Source organism: Zonotrichia leucophrys, chromosome 3, assembly GCF_028769735.1.
Source record: "Zonotrichia leucophrys gambelii isolate GWCS_2022_RI chromosome 3, RI_Zleu_2.0, whole genome shotgun sequence".
Taxonomy (NCBI): Eukaryota; Metazoa; Chordata; class Aves; order Passeriformes; family Passerellidae; genus Zonotrichia; species Zonotrichia leucophrys.
Genome location: NC_088172.1, coordinates 19974885 through 19992300, shown reverse-complemented (window position 1 = coordinate 19992300; position 17416 = coordinate 19974885). Strand labels below are relative to the sequence as shown.

At 36.6% G+C, this 17416-nt stretch overlaps 1 long non-coding RNA gene across 1 annotated transcript; it reads right to left on the bottom strand.

Annotated features, from left to right (window-relative positions):
• Window positions 1–810: 810 nt before the first annotated feature.
• Window positions 811–14730, bottom strand: LOC135446351 (uncharacterized). Its single transcript, XR_010439749.1, has 5 exons — window positions 14607–14730; window positions 13942–14039; window positions 2954–3478; window positions 1501–1607; window positions 811–1139 (listed from the first exon to the last, which is right to left on the bottom strand). It is a non-coding gene; the product is annotated as an uncharacterized LOC135446351 (long non-coding RNA).
• Between the last annotated feature and the right edge of the window lie 2686 nt (window positions 14731–17416).

Genomic DNA, 17416 nt, shown 5'->3' with positions numbered 1-17416 from the left:
ATTTTCCATTTCAAAATAGCAAGCTGTATTAATCTATCAACAATCCAAATATATTATAACTAGCATCCTTAAAAAAACCTGAACTTTTCGTGCGAATCTTACAGGATGGGTTAGATGTGCTAAAATTTAAAAATTGCTATTTCTTTCCACTGTCAAATGGTCTTCTCAAATTACAATAATTAACACATTCAATTTCATCCTGGAGCAATCTGTGTTAGATCTGATTATATAGTACCTTTCAATAACTTTCCATCAAACTCTTTTGGGGAACATTATTTTCCTGAAACCATCAAGGAGGGAGCCTTGCTGCTTCAGGCCAGTCATGAGACAGTTGTGTTGGAAACACAGCTTTGGACTATGTCATTTGACGGGACAGTGACCAAGCCACAGTGCAGCTCAAGGAGATCCATGAAGCAGAAGAGGAAGGTCATTAAAACAGCATTTCTCCAGTTAACCATAACTGCATTTTCACTTACCATTCCAGTCAACCTGTGTTCATGCTACTAAAGACACAGTGCCTGAAATACAATTTTCAATGCTATGAGGTTGTAGACCTTAGTAGCAGGACTAATAACAAACTAGATGCCTTTTCATCACAGACCAGCTCCTTATGCTAAGAACAATGGGATGTTTCTTCATTCATGCCCATGCTGCATTTCAAATCACTTTACCAAATTATGTTGATCAGTGCATGGCTATGTTCCTGCAGAAACTGCTTCAATTTGAGCATATTTGCCCTTGTATCTGAATGTCATCAAGGATGTTCTCCAGGAATAAGTTAGCATGGCTACTGATTCTCCATATCCTTCTTCTACATTCACTTCTGGTTATTGCCTAAGAGAAATCAGGCAACTACTTGTTGAGGAGTACATCTGAAGTTTCCTTAACAAAAGGTTAGGCTATACAACAATGAAGAGAACCAGATGCTATTTGTTTATGAAAACAAATTTCCAGATGCTTCAAGATCACCACATTGTGCAAAGCTTAAACAACTGCTTGCTTTTTTTGTAATTACCCTCCAGTTCCCTTCTGCCATCACCCTCCAGTGTGTGCTATACTTCCTTACTTCAGTTTGTGTTCCAGGGTTTTATGTTATTTGAGGCATGAACTCTGTCTTCTAATCAAGTTTCTAGAAACATCTGCAGCAAAAATAGTAAAACAGAAGTTGTAATAATGGATCATAATAAAAACATCCCCATTTCCAGAAATAAAAAAACCCAACCAATCAGGTAGTATAACAACAGCCTATTAGTTCTGAAATTGCTTAGGAATGAAGGAGCTATGCTTTTAACAAAAAATATGTACTTTCTCATAAATGTCTTACCCCAATAGCAGGAAAATGTCAAGTTAATGCATTGGTCACAGTCTGTTGTTCACACAGCATGTTTCCACACAGCAACAGCTTCTAAGTCCCCAGAAGGAATTTTCTGCCTCCATCTGATAATGAAACACTCTACACACAACACATCATTCTCCCTCACAGAACAGTACAAACCTTACCTGCGACCTCAGCAAAATGACAAGTCCTCAGCCCTGAGATGTTTGCCAAGACCAGTTGTGCAGTGTTATACTCTAACACCTGTTACAGTACAAGTCCCTGGCAGACGCTGTAGTGTAAAGACCAGCATGTAGTTAGTGTCTATGGAAGATATAAAGTTTCAGCACCTTGGTAAGTGCAGACCCAAAAGAAAACTCTGTGCAGCAGTTTCCCCATCAGAACTAAAACACCCATAACTCTATCAGGTTCCCACTGTCCTGACAAGAGCCTGAACTTGGGCATCCCATGTACCTCTGTGACTTGTTACATGGAATGCTGGGAACCCCTTAGGAAGGCTTGATTTCATCAACAGTGACTGCATAGTTTGATTAACTTAAGGACTGACTAGGCAGATGGTGCTACACTTGATTGCCCCAACCATCTCTGATAAGGTAGTCATTTTCCACAGGATATGCAAGACTTCATAATGCCTATACCTGCATATGACCATGAAACAAGAATTCAAGACTGAATGTGGCATGAGTTCATGCTTAAAATGTTCTATTGATCCCCCTGATCCTATCCATTGTGCTATTACAGCTACAGACTGCTCTTCAGAGTAGTGCACTGAAGCATGCTGGATACTATTAACTATGTCTATTGAAAATTCACTCTGGCATTCCTATACCTTGGTGAGGTATACACTGTAAAAGCACACAAAAATGAGTATTGCCAACCCTGTTAATATTTTTACCTGGGTAAAAATTATTCTGAAGATGTTATTTTCAGTGATGAAATTTTTAACCTATCATTCAATGTATGATACAGATACAGTTATTGTTTATGCTCCTACTACAGTTTTAAGTGGTGAAAGGAAAGGTTATCATTCAGATGAGCTACTTCTCTGAAACAGTGAGACAGCAGCCAATTACAGATGCCTCAGACAGATGGGATTTTGCTCCTACTATGCAGGATCCCAATTATGTCACATACATACTGCCACAAGGAACAAATAAAGAACTGGAAAGAATAAGGACTTTGCTTAACAGATGCATTTGTGTAAGTCATTCTGGGCTTACACCTGAGTAATGGTGGCCTGGTTTTCTACAACAAGCATAAGTCTGCTCATTAGTGGCATTGGAGCACCCCTCAGTGGGAGCAAAATGTTAATTTATACCCATGAAAGAGGATAGGTAGAGAAATGAAGTGAGTAAAAAAACAGTGACTGTGCTTTCCAGGCAACATATGACAAATTCAGCATATTCATCATTCAGGTCATTGTGGACAGAAATGTGAGAGATTATTAGTAGTACATGCCATCTTTAGCTCTGGAGGGTACTACTTCATACAAGGATTTTAAATCTCTTCTTTTCACCTATTATTCATAGTTTTGCCTGAAGGTTTAAAAAGAAGCATCAATAAACATGAAGGGTTTCCTTCAGACCTTGTCAAACCAGAGACCAAAATGGGACTCACCTGTCACATGTCAGAGATTCTCAGAATTCCTTCATTTCCTTCCTCTGTGTCCCATTTAGGCCTTTTGGAAAATATACTTGTTAAGAAGTAGTGCCCTCCTTTTTGATATATGGGCTTTGTATTTCTACAGAACATTTTGTGTATAAGTGTTTGAGGTAGCTGAATCACTCCCAGCCTACACTGTACATTTTCAAAGGGACTATAACCATGGAGAAAGGAAATTACAACTTTAACTTTATTGGAAGTGCTGTACCTGGCTCAAGTTAGTTAGCCAAGTGAATAAATGAATGAGTGTACAAACAACTAGAAGTGACATTTCAGTTACTTTTCCTAGCCTGAAAACCATTAATCTTGTAATTAAAGTTTCTGAGATTTGAAATCTTATTAGAGCATTTCTGTCAATTAAATATTTCCACAGTAGCTCTTGGTCTGGTGCTCAGGTAAGCCATCTTCATCATTTTCTCTCCAGCCAAAGATTCAAGCTGGGACCAACATACCCCCAGGCACTCATCACAAGTAATTACCCTGCAGAGGGAACACAGCCGGAGAAATGTTACAGCATTACTATTATTACTTTTTTTGGATTAAGTAATAAATATTTTAGAGACTAAAGCTAGCCCACATGAAATGACAAATGAGCATATGCCAAATCCCCACCTACTCAACTGTGCACCTTTAGGCCTCTTCTACCTGAGATAAACAGGAAAAATTATTCCCTTCCCCACCACTGTGAGCTCTTACTTTCCTTAACAAACTATAATCTCCTTCAGAGCTAAAATTTACTGTGATATTAGTTACTTTTATAAAAGTTTCTAGTCTGTTTGCACAAGGCCAAAAGAACTTCAGAGAGCACACTAAAAGATGATTTCCTTTGTAGAGCTGAGGGTATTTCTCAATCTTTTTCAGTTCACAGATCGCCAGGCCTGTCTGAGGGAGGTGCAAGTCTTTGTACAGCAAAATTAACCTTCCTGACCACAGGAGCACATTTTCTATATACTTTTACACACATTTCAATGTTATTCAGAATCTCAAATATTCATAGACCCTGGAGTAAAGATCAATAAAACTGTTCTTCTTCCATTGCCATGTCATGCTTTGTCTCTCATTTACTAATCACTCAACTGGTAATACTTTCTCATAACCAGTTTTCATTGCCAGAAAATTTGCAAAAATAGATAGTAACAAAACAATAATGAACTCTGAGGAGTTTTTAAAAATAAAATTTTATATAAAAGAAATTGATTTTAAATCACCCCATTATTTGATCTTTCACTACATTTTTCCTAAATATAAATAAGCAACTTCAAGTTTAAATCAACAAGTATGGTACAGATTTTGGTAAATATTTAGACTTCTTGGAAGTTATTTCTACTCATTCTAATATTTCTCAGTTTTTGATAAACCATCAAAATTCTACAAAAAAGTAAAGCTGATTTTGAAAATTAGTTTGTTATAGAGTATATTCTCAATTCCATTTTTATAGATTTTTTTTTTAAAGTTTATTTGCATGTGGTAAAAATAAAAAAGATCTTCAAAAATTCCAAAAAATTTTCATAGGTTGATTTGGATCAATACACTATTTTTTTAGGAGTTTTAAAAATATTGATAGAATGATTTATCACTTGAGAAAATAACCTAACAAACACAGAAATTCCACAGATGTTAAAGGTCTTTTTTATTTGTCTATTTATTATATAGCATCAGCAATCCACATATGTGGTGTGTCTTAACTTCTTTAGGTCATGGACACAGGAATAAAAAAAAACTGTGTTGTATTGCCAATATTTCTAAAATGCAGACCTCAAACAGTTCCCTGAAAGCAGTTTAGCCCCACCTAAACTATGAAAAATTAAACCCTTTGTGAATCAGAGGAATGGAGCATGCACCATTCCTCCAAATATCTGCTTTTCATTTTGCAGCTTCTGCTTCTTTAAAAGCTTGTGTCATATAATCTCCAGCTTTTTAAACCACAGTTATTCCCTCTTTTTTGTCATTCATCTTCAACCAAAGAAAACTTTTTACAGACATAAAAAATGAAAACTGAAAATTAAACACTGATGAAGTGTTTTCTCATGTGTTTACTACTAGCATTGCTTTGGTCTAGAAGATTCTGGAGAAGTTCTTATTTGAAATATGCATTTCTATAAGGAATCAACACGGGTTTCACATAGACTGAGATCTCTAAATAAACATCATGAAAAAATTCAGGAGCAGTTAAATGCAAGAATGCAATCATATAACTTAATGTCTAACAGAATTTAAAGTGTGACATAGCAAAGGTGCTGGTAGAGACAAGCCGTATAACTATAAATTTCTGTAAAAACAGAGATTTGCCTTACTTTCACTCTAGCCTAGAAATGCAAATGCAAATCTCTTGAGAGATCCAGGTGAAGTCCACAGAGAGAGCCTGAGTGCTTAGAGGCAGATTCTACTCATTTTTTCTAAAAAAGGATATCATAGAAACTCAGTCTCAGAGGTGTTGTTTGAAAGACACATTACACACAGAACTTGGCTACTCCTTGAAAAATACAACCTCACAATATCAGACTAAAAGAGTTTCAGTATGAGAAAATCCCATCTCTAGTCTGTTAGAGATGGGCTGGATTCTTGGGGTGTGAGGTTAATACATCAGGTTGTAATGATAACTAGCAGATTGTTTCTGTTCTTAGAAGACCACCAGGACAATTGATAAGATTCGTTTTTCTTGGAGCAAAACCACTCTCTACTTGTAAAATAAAAAACAACATACGAGATGTCACTTATAATATTTCCCAGTTTTAAGCTTCTTACCCAGACACAAAGCTTTGGGATCAGTCTGTTCATCCCTGTGGCGTTATCTGTCTATGCAAGACCGGCAGGTGCTCAACACAGCTTCCCTTTTCCCAGAGCACCTGTTGGGGTCGGTGCTGTCTCCCTGAACCGTCCTCCAAGATGAGGATGCAACAGACTTACAGACTTTAGATTTAGAGAGTTTTCAGCTTCTTTTTTTATTTCTGTTTGGTTTTGGTTTTGATCTTGCCTTCTTGAGATTGTTCATCTTGGAAAATGAAGACTTCAAGATGACCTAATTGTGGCCTTCCAGCACCTGGAAGGGAGCCTACAAGAAAGATGAGGAGAGACTCTTTACGCTAATAAGAGGGGATGGCTACAAACTGAAAAAGAGTAAATTTAAATTAAATATTAGGAAGAGGTTTTTTACTGGGAGGGTGGAGAGGCACTGGAATGAATGTGTTGTCTGGAGAAGCTGTGCATGCCCCATCCCTGAAGGTGTCCAAGGGCAGACTGGATGGGGCTCTGAGTAACCTGGTCTAGTGAAAGAGGGATGGGGACTAGAAGATCTTAGGGCTCCTTTGAACCGAGGCCACTCTGGGTGTTGAGAATTAAAAAAAAAATAGAGAATTAAAATTCTTTGATTTTTATTGTCAAGGACTAGGTCTTGTCATAAGAGTGAGCAGGCTCAACACATCTGAGTGCTACAGTGACATAAATATTAAGCAATAGTTTGTATCTCCTTGTGCCCACTGCAGTGGAACTGGGCCCAGACACTTACCTTTTAGAAAAGTTGTATAAAATGTATTGCAACTTCAGTTTATATTTATGTATTTCCACCCCTCCCATATTATACGGTCTTTAGAACTAAATAAATCTTGAATTTTTTTCTGTGTTCTTAAACCTAAATTTAGTGTTTGCTGGGAGCAGTCTAATAAATTGTTTAGTGTGAATCTCAGAAATTCTGGGAAAAAAATGTATCATTTCAGTCTAGTTCTGTGAAGCTTTCCATCAAAACTGACAAAAAACCACCAGAAATAACATTCAAAAGTACATCAAGGAGCTGACACAGTAATTTTCTCCCCAAGAAATCAACACAACTGCTGACATCCCGTGCAATTTTTTAGCAAAAAAATAAAGTTCATTCGTATAAACTATAGTTATATCTCTTTAATTATAGCTAGTTAAACAACTAACTTATATCACCTGATGGAAACTTCTTGGTGAGTTATCTTGCAGTGGCTCAGACACAGTTTTACTTGTAAATTTACAAATTCAACCTAATCAACAAAATTTCACCTAATTTGAATGTGTAGACCACAGAGCATTTGTACCAAGCCACTCAAAGCCCTCACTCATTTCAGACATAAAAGGATATGGTTTTGTGGTATCTAAGATGTTTAAGATACATAGAATTTTAGTCAGTACTTTGACCCACCTCCTCCTAAGAATTAATTTTTGTGTGCTCCATATGCTAGAAGAATTTGCTGCTTGATCTCTCTACAATAGAGAAGCCAGAAGGAAAGGCACCCTACTGGTTTTGTTCTACTTCTCATGGCTTTTTCTTTTACCTCCTTCTCTAGAGAGGCCTTGACAGTAAGTCTGAACCAGAGTTTAGCATAGTTCTCATCTGTAGAACTCAGATCCAAAACTTTATTCAGGTCTTAAGGCATTTTTTCCTTATAACTTCAAATATTTAGGCAATATTACAGACTTAATAATGAGACTAATAGAAGTTAATAAGACATAGCAAAGAGACTTCAATTCAAGCACAGAAGAAAGCTTTTAGCTCTGATTGACAAAAGCTGGATGCAGCCTTATTATTGGTGGCATTAACTCTATTGACCAGAATCTAAATGCAGGAACATTAATATATGCAGAAATAAAAAGAACATGAGCTGAAATTCAAATTATTTCTGGCATTCATGAAAAGTCTAGTTGTAATACCTTGTCAGGAAAGGAAGGGTTTGAATAATGTGGAGTGTCAAAGTAAAATGTATGCTCTTACAGAGGATCTACTTTAAATATTCTCTTTTATTATTTCAAAATTTTGGGTTATTAGTTAACCTTTAAAGTGCTTTTCTCAGTATACTTCTTTGAAATTATATGCTTATAGTTTCAAATTCAGTAAACAAACTGAAAAAAACCCCAAAGCATATGTTTGGTTAACATATGTTAAAATATACCTCAGTACATGAAAACTATTTGACATACTTCTATTGCAAAACAAACAAACAAACAAACAAACAAACAAAAAGCCAAAAAACCCTAGGGGAAAAAATTAGTGTGCCATGGAAAAAAGTATTTTCTTAAATACAAGAACTTTCACTTTAATATGATACCTTGCAAACACTGAGACACTGATCAAATGTACTGTTTCTCCACTGTTACCATTAATACATGCCCAAAGCATTCTCACTTGAGTTCTATATGCATAAAACTAGTAGATATTTTTAGCAACATTTTGTTCAGAGTCCATCCCTGTTTCATCTGCAAAATTTCACAGTCTTCCCACTAAATTTTAGGACAAATGAGATGGAAGGAAGACTGTTGAAACTCCAAATTTTTAGAAAGCGTAATCTGTCAAGTCTGCTCCCAGTAGCAATCTTGCATTTTTTCCCTTCCCTCTCAAAACACACTGTCCATGAATAGGCAGGATTTTTTCTCAAAAGTCTCTACTTTTCTCAAAGAAAGGTGATAAGGATAAAGAGACTTGGACACAGGCAGATTTTCACTCTTTCATTTTAATTAATCCCTGAAGTTTCTGTCCAGTGTTACAGAAGCTGGGAGGTCTGACCTTTCTCAAGTGTTCCCAAAGGAGAGGTAGATAAGGGATAGGTTTCAAGAGCTGGAACTGTAGTACTCCTGGGCTTATTTCTCTCTGCTGAAAAGGCCAGTTTGGAAGGGGAAGGAGGCTGGGGGGTGGCACAAGGTGGGGAGAGAAAAGAAAAAAAGAATAAAAAGAAAAAAAGAGAGAGAAGAGGAAAAAATTCAAAACTAGATACACTTAAAGGCCTATTAAAACCTAGCTCAGCTAGTCAGTTATGCTGCTCTTTAGTCACTGGAAGGACATGTGATGTCCATTTCCCATGATGATCATTTCCATTTCAGGAAAATAAACAGAGAGGTGCTTAACACATGCAGGATGAATAACCTGGGGCTTCTTCAGAGGGCACTCCACCATGATGGGCCATCATCTTCCCAAGGGAATCTAGAAAGGATATATTTGACACTCAACCCTTTACCCAGCTAATAGAGGAAATGGAGCCTGCTCTTTATCTGATACTCAGTGAATAGCTAATCTTTCACGCAGTGATTCCCCCAGGCAACACAAAAATTATTCTCAAATTCAGGAGGCCTCTAAGAAAGAGTCAGTCCTATCCTTCAAGTTTCCAAATGATCTCCCTTGTGCCTGCCCCACACTCACAAAAGGACTGGCAGGCAGTGCTGAGGGGCAGTGTGGTGGCCCTGTCTACCAGATGTATCCAAAGGGAGCATATCACAATTCAGGGCACTACAGGAACTTATCTGACTTGTGGATACTTTACAGTTATGAGGCAGCAGGACAGGGTTTCCTTTCTTTTCTATTTCAAGCTATGCAGCAGCACATAAGAGGCTTGGCATGGACATGAAGGAAATGAGCTTAGATTGTTACTGGGCAGCTCTTCTGCTCCTGGTTTCTGGATCTCTGTTTTCCTGCCACCTCTAGCTCTCTGGCCAAGGCCAAAGGTTCATAGTTTGGTTCAACTACTGCCTCTAAGATTCCCAGCTTGATCAGCTGTCATGATAATGAGTACAGAAAGAAAACCATGTTTCCACCACTGAGCACTGCTGTTACTAGTATCAATTAAAACGATGCTTTGGAATCTACTCTCTCTGTCCAGCTGAGAGCTTCTGCCCAAAATTTCTGCCAGTTGTGTCCAGCCTGACTTCCATCTGAGTCATATAAGAATTAACATGCTCAGATTAACCTCCATCACTGGATTAAAATTCTTGCATTAGAATATCAAGTGTCTATTCTAACTGTTCTGGAATTATGTGGGAGCTTACTGTGCAATGCCCAGTGTGAACACTTACAGAAAGCTCTGAAAAATTTGTAAGAAAAGTCTAGCAGGGCTGAGGAAAGATGATGCAGGCAGAATAAGCACAGGGAAGCAATGAAATATAAGGGGTTAGCAAGGCAATGCCATTACATGAGGCACAGCACAAGCAGACAAGGTTTAAAGGGAGGGAGTTTAAAGACCTGCAAATATCTAAGCAGCAGGGATCACCTAAGAAGAGGTGTCTGCATTTGGGAAAAGCGTATTTTTATTTGCCTAGGTCTCAGGAAAAAAAAAAATAACAAAACACACATCTCAATTTATAGAAAATTTTCACCTGAGAGAAATTTGCATTTTGAATGAAGAAAAAGAAGAATACAGTGGCAAGGAGGGATTAAGTATCACAACAGAGTATAATTAGCACTACAATGAGTAAATGGCCACCCCACTTAGGGTATGGAAATTCCTAATAGAGACAAATAGCACGGCTGCCTGGCATGTTACATGAAAAAATAGCTTCTGCAGTTCACTGAATCATAACAGTTCACCTAATGTAATGACTGCAGAGAAAAGGCATCTGATATAAAGGAGTGTTTTATCTATGTAGGACATTTTTGTCCTGAAAGCTGTCAGAATCACCATCCACGCGAATCCTGGAGCCTATTCATTTGAGTTGAAGAACAAAGAACCACATCTTGCCTATCCTTTGTGTTCAACATGAAAAAGTGTCTTGACCAAAAAACAAGTGCCAGTCATGCAAGTCAACCCAAGCTTGACTTAATTTAAGGGCTTTCAGTAAATTTTGGATCAGATGTAGGTTTAATCCCAAACAACTTTCACAAGCACTTTTAGGACAGAAGTAATAAATTAACGGCATCCCTTTCACACATATCTAGCTCAGTCCCTGCACTAGGAGGGAAAGAGTAAATCCTCTTCTGGTGTCCAAAGGGCAGAAACATTTCAGCAAAGCAAAAGGAGTCCCTCAGCACAGCCACCACATAGGTCTACCACATCAGTGGTGTGCAAGAACAACCAAGTTTCATGATGGCCCAGTTTTTGTATCAAGGCAATTCTAGCCATTCACAGCACACAACATGGTGGAAAATAGATTCTTTTAAAAAATTCTTTAAGTGAAATATATAGGGTAATGGCAGATATACCCTTTAAACGGTACTCAGGAGTTTCTCTTGGGTTTTGTGCGTTGGAAAATTAGTCATTAGTCTTTCTCCAATGGATCCAAGCCGCTGGTTTTCCTTTAACAGCAGTTCTACAGGTACAGTGAACTGAATCAGTACATAAAGTTACCACTATTCCCCTGAGAAGACAACTGAAATCACATGCCAATTAAATTTTTTCAATGTGTTCACCTAATAGCAAAATATTACAGAGCCCAGTAGTGTTCCATATACAAAAATAGCTTTCCAGAAATAGCAGCTCTGCTGTATTGGAATTTCCCAGAGGACCAGTTACTGTTGTTTTATATGTTAACACACTTGCTGCAGAGTAAAGGTACTGAAACCAAATACATTAAGCAGTAGTTTTCTTATTGCCTACAAATGGCATTTAAGCAACAGTAATACTGCTTTAGACTTGAAAAGCTTGTGCTTTCAAAATTTTGGCAAGTTGTTGGAATAATTCTGTGCTCCATTCCCAGTGCATAAATCTCAACACAGTAGTTATATTCTCAGTCAAATTACTGCAAGGGGAGGAAGCCTTGCAGTTGTCTGAGTGCAATGAGTTTGGCAAGATAGCTCTATTATTGTACTTTTTAATCTGACTTGTTTTTTCTCCGCTGCTCAGCAAGAGCAAGTAATCAGAACAGAAAATGATTCCAAAATGTAAATTAGTGTGTCTGATGTAGGGAACCAGTGCATACAAAAAGTCTTGTATCAAAAACATTTTCTTTTCTAGTTCACTGCTGGCAATCCAACCCTTGAAATTAAAGAACTGCTTTTCTAATTCTAGTGTTACATTAGTGTTTCCTTTAACTATGCAGTACGTGGGCACACACAAATCATGTATTTTTGTTTAGAGGCTGCAGTTTCTATTAAATTTAATTACTTCTTTCTGTTTCTAGGGTAGCTTGAAAACAAGGGCAGTTTCTATCAAATACCATAACATTCCACAGAAACATACATGCTAAACGCATCTGGCAAGATGTGGCTACAAAAGGAAGTCTTACCAAGGCCTTGCACTATTGCATGCACATACATGGAAGATGACAACAGTTGAGGCATCTCAATGCTAACAGCTTAGACCATTAGCCTAATGAAGCACATATTCAAAACAATTGTAACCACAATCCTTCAATCACTGCATCTTGGAAATGTCATTACAGTTTTTCTAATGACTGTCTTAAGAGTTCAGACTTGCAGGGTCAAACCTCTAAGTAATCTTGACAGGCATTGCTTGAAATTTTGTTCAGTCATCTTCACTATTTTTTCTGGCATATGAATTTCAGGTTAAGGTATTTAAATAAAATGGAAATAAGAATAGAAGCTAGGCATATACTGTTAAAATTTCAGAATACATTACTTAGAAGATGCCTTCCACTGTTGCTTAATAATTAATTTTTTAGGAAAGAGAGTAGATAACATGTATGTAACACCACTGAGGTATAGAGATATAGAGACTACCAAGGATAAAAGTATTTAACTCAATAAATATGGAAGAGTGGATCAGCAGGTTCACAAAGAGTCACTAAACTCTGTAAAAATTCAAATATGGATCTGATTGCAGAAGTTGAGCTCTAGCTCCTGCCTTGACACAGTGCCATGTGATACAGGGAAAAGGTCTGACCCTGACCCAACATATCATTAAAATCTCTTTATATCAAGGAACATGAACTGCTTCACTGGCTTTCCTGTAGCTATGTCCAGACACTATTATTATTTATTATTTGCATTATGGTAGCTGCCTTCAACAACCAGGGCTTGAGTGAGCTAGTCATTATAGAGACATTTACAGGGCTCACAGTTTTCATGAGAGGCAGTATATCAAAAGAGACAAGCATGATTGGGAAGGATGACATTACAAATGAACAAATTGAGCAGGGAAGTCTGCTGAAGTCACACTGTTTCAGTGTATAAAATTATAATCATCCTAAAGCGTATTTCAAAACAACATTCTATATTAGGCAGGATGGAGACACATCTGCACAATAGAAGATTTTAAGTATTCTTGTTTGAGCAAAGTGCATAAAATTTATAAGAATTTCTTTACCTTTTTGCACACCTGTCATCATTCTATGGATGGTTTTTTCTAAACTCATTTCAGATTTTGATATGCGTTTGGGTCATTGACAGAATGAATAAATCACAGTCACCTAAATTAATTTTTCTATGTGGTACTGTCATTTTTCTTGATTTATTGTCGTTATGCACATAACAATTTCAAAAGGTAAGTAACATTAGATTATTGTAGGAAAGAGATACCAAACACACTTTATGAAACTGCCTTCTATTCCAGTGTTTGATTTTAATAAAAAAGTATTTGTTGAATAAAAAGGCTTTTAACCTTGAACCAAACAATGCTTCTTGGAAGATCCAGTCATTATTTTGTTGGATGTGATCTTGAAAGTGAGGCATTTGCCCTGAACACAGGGCAAAGCAAAAAAGATGCATTTCAAGTACATCAACAATATGCTTCTGTAACAAAATTGGCAGCAATAATGATTAGGAGCATGAAAAGAGTGGAGCTCTGCATTTGGCATCATGACAGCATAAGGAAAAATAATTATTTCTGAGAAATTTTTTTTATTAGAACTAGCTATGTTCTTTAACAATATTTTCAGCTATGCTTTAAGATCATTTAAGACTTCAGGCTAAATCCCCATATTTAAATTCTCTCAAGTATTAAGTGTATTTGAAAATAAAATTTCAACCCAGAACATAGTTTCTGAAGTTAGCACATTAAATCAATAGAGTAAGCCCATATCTTCAATCCAAGCATACCAGTGTAACTTTGAATTGAATTGAAGTTTGCAGGTTTTGCCCGAACAGACTTCTATAAAATGCTTCAAATATGATCCTTAGAACTCACTACCATCTTAGCTATGACAACTAAAAATCAAGCTTCAAAAATTATTTAAAATTTGCTGTGTTTACAGCAAGTATTCATTGTAAAAATGTAGCTAAAGTTATCCAAATCACCAAAAATTCTGTGTTTAGATTATTTTACCTCTGCTTTCAGATGTCATGATTATGCTTCATACAACTTGAAAACTTCAACTATATATTTGCTTTAACTGTCTCCATAGTTAGAGAAATTTTTTCACCCTGCAAATTAAAAAGCCCATCAAAGACTTCTGTAGTAGATAGGAAAATAAGCAAGATGAAGAGAGAAAGAAAATCAAACAGTAGTTGGTAATGTTTCTGATTTTAGAGTGAAATTCAACTGACAACTGAGCTTTAACCATAATCCCTTGATTACGTGAAAATCCTATTTTCTTATTTTCCTTTTAATAAAAATTAGTGCTACCAACTTCCTATTTCTGTATAAATGATTGAAATTATATCCCAAAAAAAGATTCGAATCTTGTACATCCTTCAAAATAACAGCAAGTGTTTTCTACAATTCCATTGCTTTAAAGCTATGGCCATTTTGGAGAGAAAAACAAGGCTGCTTTCAGTAGTTGGGTGATATCCCAGTACTTGGGTGTTTGAGTAGGAAGGTACACTCTGTTCTCTGATAGAGCAAAGGTTCTGCTTTTAGCTTCATTAATATATCTCACTAAAGACAAAATCTACCAGAAATTTACTGATGCATTATGATAAAAAGTTCTTACAAATATCCCTGTTGCAGCATCTGCAGCAAAGCTGAGATGTTTTTCAAAAACTACTTACATGCATGAAACAATACAGGAAACTCAGAGCTTCAGCTTCAGCATTGCCCATGTGACTAAAACACCTGTCCTTTCTCCAGACATCTTATTAATGATTGTAAATACACCTGAGTTTCAAGGTCAAAGTCAGAAAGCAGAGGCTGAAAGCAAATAACACTGCTTTTCTCACCTAATAACTCAGCAAGGCTCTATCTGTGTTTAGGGGGAAGTTTCTGGGAAAGAAACACACAATACATGAGGGCTCACACAATACCCGAGGGAGAACTCCAAAACATCAGCCTTCCTGACACTGATAATAGTGTTGCTTTTTAAAATAACATAAGCAACTGCTAATTCAAATGCTGAAGGTAAAGGACATCTGATTTGAAAAAAATACTTCTTCCTGATTTGGATATTTTCCTTAGAATGGTCTCTGCAGGTAGTTGAACCACAATCTGTCTAAGAATCTTCTGGTACAAGGCTAAGCAAATTTGAGGAGAAAGATCAGATTACATGTTTTGCACTCAGTAAAACTGCAAATATTTCCATAGTGGACAGTTTTGAAATCTGAAATGCTGCTAAAGGTTGTCTAAGCACTATGCTAAATAAATGGTAAATTTATATTTCTAGAAATTGAAACATATCCTGTTATACCAAATGCTCTTAGCACAGTTACATAGAGATTTCAACAGGGAAACATTTCAGTAGCAAATCAAATTTAAAAAAACCTTCCAACTGAATTCTCAAAAAGAGATCTTGGGTGCTTTTTGATTTTGTAATGGGAATGGACAATCCTTTTGGATATTCTCTCTGAGGCTGAATATCCAATTCAATTACCAAAGAGCTGAATTGAAGAAGTTCTTATGGATAAACAAAAAGCCATTTCTTTTGACTCTTGTGCAAAACATACTAGAGAAGCATTCAGACCTCCTGTGTAACCATAGTGACATTGGTTGCTAGCTCATTTCTAAATATTTCTAGGAGCAAACACCTATCAGAATTAACCTAAAACTTGAGGGAAGTAGATTAAGATTTCTTGCAATTCTGTGATCACTGTTATACAGGATCTTAGGCAAAGGAAAAAACTATTAGTTTCTTGGGCATGCTTATGCAGACTTCCCCATGAATTTGAATGGAGAATATCTGACTATTTGCTGAAATGTAACAACCTTGGGATCTATAACAATATCAAACCACTGCTATTTTTATTACCCTAAAAACTGATATCTAAATCCATTACATATTTGGACAGATTAGAGCAGAATGAGCATCTTCAGCATTGCCTAAATCTCTACTGAATTGTTTTCAGCCACATTCATCTCTGCTATAATTCAATTGATAGGAATGTTTCTACAATAGCACCTAAATTTAAATGCTCACAGCTTAACATTTTGTAGTGCTTTTAATCCAGTACTAGACAAAGAAGGAAATGCCAAGAAGAATTATTCTCAAGTTTGCCAGGTTTTAGCTGGCAAAATTACTGGCTCGTGACACAAATCTTTTCAAATGTGATGAAGGGTAGAGAGAACTACTGCAAAGTCAGTTTCTAGATTTTAGAAATTGTGGAACAAGTATTCTTTGACTTCTTCCTATTATCATGCAACAAGTATTCTTTGACTTCTTCCTATTATCATGCACTCCAAATCCCCTAAATACAAATTTTGATGTGAGATCTGAAAAAGCAATCAAAAATCAAGTATGAGGTTCCAGTCTAGGTAATAATTACCAGTTATTTTATCTTTGTGATGATGAGCCATATAGAATCTGTATAGCCTTGTACTGTATCTATGTACATCAGCTCAAAGTATCACAAGAGCATTTCAGCTGCATTTCTGCTTCCCTCTTTTGTGAATTCTTGTCTCCCAGGTCTCACAAGACTGATAATTACTAAACAACTCACATATAAAAACTATTAATGATAACCTTGCATCGCCTCTGCCCTTGAGAATGTGTATGACCTATCCAGAAACTTTTCCATGGGTTTCATTACCTTTCCCAGCCCCTGTATTGGCTTTAAAAGAGCATTGGAGTCAGATGTAAACAAACAAAAGTTTTTAAACAAATATTTTTCTCTATTTCTTTTCCCCTCTGGGTCTGTTCCCAGACTATTGTATGAATTACTGGGTGTATCCTGCTGTTATTACCCTCCATGGGAGAATTGTCATTTACTTTCCTGCAAGCTGGATCTGACTACAAGTTATATAACTGAAAGTTTCTGCAGGGGGGAGAATATTTTATTATTAACAAATGAAACTTCCTCACATAGCTCTAAACAAAGCTAGAGAGTAGCAAATAGCAACAGATATTTAGTTCTTATTATAACCTTTTCTCCTCATCACAAGGTCACCTTTAATAGCCATTTACTGCTGTCTTATAACAAAAAAAAGTGAAAAAAATTATTCCCCAGAATCACTAACTATTTTCCTCTAGGAAATGTCATGAAACATGGGTTCCCACTTTACAGGGAACTATACTGCTTTTTGTCTGTAAAATTAATAAATGCTAAAGTCTGGCAAGAAAAGAACTAATAACATGACTTGTTTCCAAGTTCCTCTCCATGGCTATGCTGTTGGGGGGTTGGCCCAACATCACAGCACTTTGTTACAGTTTTAAGCCAACCATTTACTCACCCCATGCAGAGTAGGAGCCTACCAATGCCTCCTCCAGTAAAATCTTTTTCTCAGTGGTCTTCTGGCACCAGCAAGGTGGAGATACACTAGTGCTGCAATGGAAAACATCTGGTTCATTTGATAGGAAAAAAAGAGGGAACTGAATTTAAATTAAAATCCTCTTGAAACTTTGAATTGCAATTCTGTTGAGAATTTAAGAAAC